Here is a 2,988-nt window from a genome sequence, read left to right as displayed (position 1 = left end):
GAGGAGAGAAGAAAGGGAGATTAACAACATGTATTGGGGCAAAGGTGTAGAGATGTAAGAATCCTTATAAATTGATGGTGGGGTTGTGTTTGCTACTCAGCATGTTGGAAAGCAACATGGCAATTGGTATTATATATTAGAAATGCACATATTCTTTGATCCAGAAATTTGTTTTGGAAACCTGTACTATCTAATTAAAGTATCAATACCTAAAGTGTGTCAATAAGGATACATTTTGAAGAATTATTTATAAAGGAATAAAATCTGTAAACTACTTGTAAGTCCATCAATATGTTGAATGAATTGTGATAGATCCTCCCGTGGAATAGTAGATAGTTATTTAAAACAATGAGCCAAATCTTCACATGTTGACCAGAAAAGATGCCCATGAAAATTGTTAAATTTTAAAAAAGCAGATCTAGGTAATATATAGAAGACCTCAATTTTATTTAAAATAACCTATGTTATGAGTTTGCATGTGTTCATAAGTGACTCAAGATTTATGTGGTAAATAGTAATTGTAATAACCTCATAGGGAATGAGACTGCAGGTGTGAAGGTGAGACTATTGAATTTTTCTTTATACACGTCTATGTACTGTGACTATTACTCTGTTTTTCAAGTAAGGTGTTATTACTTTTTTCATTTTTACTGAAATTTTCTTTTTTTCATGTTTGTATTTTCCTGATTATTAGTGAAGTTGAGCAGGTTTTTATGTATTTATTGGCTACTTATAGATCTTGTTCTATGAAATACTTGCTCATAGCTTTGCCCATTATTCCATTAGTTTATATATATATATATATCCCTAATAGACAAGAACATTAGGGCATGACACAGTCCTGATGATAGAGTATACACATACATATGAGGATAAGTGAGAAAGAAAGATATGATCACCTCCACAAGGTCTGGTCATGCCATGTTCCCCTTTCTCCAGTCCTCCAGCCTGATGGATCTTGGGCATTCACACAGGTATCCTGGGTACTTCAGGCAGACCAGACTGGAAACTAAGGTCACCATGTGGGATCTTGCTTCTCTTAAGCAGTCCATTACCAGTGTACTAGGGAGCCAGCTCTATTAGGGATAATAACCATTTGTTCAATATATACTTCCGAGTATTTTTTTCACATCCACTTAATTTTTTCATTATTTATTTACTGAGAGAGAAAGACCCAAGCTGGGATTCCCCCCAGCCTTCCAGCCAGTTGGAATCATGGGCATGACCCCCTGGTTTGTTCAGGCCATCCTAGTGTCTGAAACCACCTTCCCATATGGTTCCAAGTATTGTGCAGTGGCACCCTACTGCTTGCACTACTACTGCTCAACCAATTTTTTCAGTTTTTATGTGATCAAACCTGTCAGTATTTTTTTGCATCCCTTAAAATGGTAAGTTATATCTATATGTCTTGGTGTCTACGTGTGTTATGTAAAATAGGCAAATTGCTAAAGATTATGTACAGTATAATCTTTTCTTTCTGTTTTGGAAAATACATCATTTTTGTGTATATTTACATATATTTGTATAAGCAAAGATAAAGTTATGGAAAGATTTTAAAAACCTATTACTTGGGACCAGCAGTTAGCATAATGGCTATGTCGCTGGACTCCCATGTAGTCAACCTTGGTTCGAGTCTCGGACCTGGTGGCTTAAACTCATGCCGGGTGCATGTGCGTGTGTGCCCATGATACCAAAAGGAGAATGGAGGAGAAGGGATTGTGGCGTGGCCTTCCCCCCTGGGGGTTGATTTCTTGCTTTCTGTCTCTCTCTCTCTTTCTGGTGAGCACAGACGCCCTATAGCAAAAGCCTCTAAAAAAACATACTAAAAAAAAAGATTACTTTAGTGGTAATTAAGAGGTGAAATGGGAGTTTGATGGGGATTTATTATTTTTTCCTTTATTCATCCCTATATGATTTGACTTGTTACAAATATCTATGGCTATTGAAATTTTTAAAAAAATCTAATAAAGGTTACAAATATCTATCGCTATTGAAATTTTTCAAACAATCTAATAAAGGTTAAAAAAAAACATAAAGAATATCATCACTGTGCTTCAGTATTCTCCTTGAAGGAGAATGCATATCATGTAGGGGCAAGTACCACCCTCTCTTACAGTTTCCCCTGAGAAGCATGGTTAGTGAAGTAATTGCTTGAATATATCCTATAATATTTGGTTGGGTGAGTAGCAAAGTCACTCAGATACATTCCCAGAGGTGATACAGTACTGGCCCTCTTCACACACTAATATTGAAGAACCTCCTTAATTCTCCAACACCACAATAAAAGCAGAGGAGATTGAAGTAGATATTTACAGGTCGTGATGAGAGTGCAGTTTACATGGTAACGCCTAAGGATGGGAGGGGGTTAAGAGGAGAAAGAAGGAGTGGTGGCAATGTTCGCATTGCTTGGTGCTTCCTCTGCACGTAAAAATAGCTAGCTATGCCTTTGCATTCTAACCAAGTGCAGCATTTGTTCTGCAACTTTATATAAAATGTAGTTCCGTGGGTGTGACTTTAGGGTAGTGCATGCCCCTCATTGGAAAAGGGGCAATGTTTTCAGAGTAAATAGCAAGAGATCAGCATATAAAGAGGGAAAAAATAGTAGTTGTACAGTTTATCAGAATTAGAATGGATTTATAATTGCTTTAGTTCAATCTATCTTTCCACCTTCTAGTTTTTTTTATACAAATCTGAGGCAAATGACCATCTAGTCTCTGCTAGAGGTATTTTTCAATTAGAAACAATTCTCTCCTTTAAAAATCTTCTAAGTCTTTATAAAAGTTCTATTTGTTAGAATGTTCTGCCTTTTGCTTGGCATTTTACCTTTTTATAACCTACATTCATTGATCTTTCCCCGTTGTGATTCCTCATTAAAAATATGTGAAGACAGCTATGTCTTCCTAAACCTTCTCCTCAAAATTCTATATGCCACCAATTCACCAGTCCCTCAACCTTTCTGAATTTCTAAATTATCTTCTATCACTCTTT

Source organism: Tupaia chinensis, unplaced genomic scaffold, assembly GCF_000334495.1.
Source record: "Tupaia chinensis unplaced genomic scaffold, TupChi_1.0 Scaffold150128_1, whole genome shotgun sequence".
NCBI lineage: Eukaryota > Metazoa > Chordata > Mammalia > Scandentia > Tupaiidae > Tupaia > Tupaia belangeri.
Note: the sequence above shows the minus strand (reverse complement) of the source record.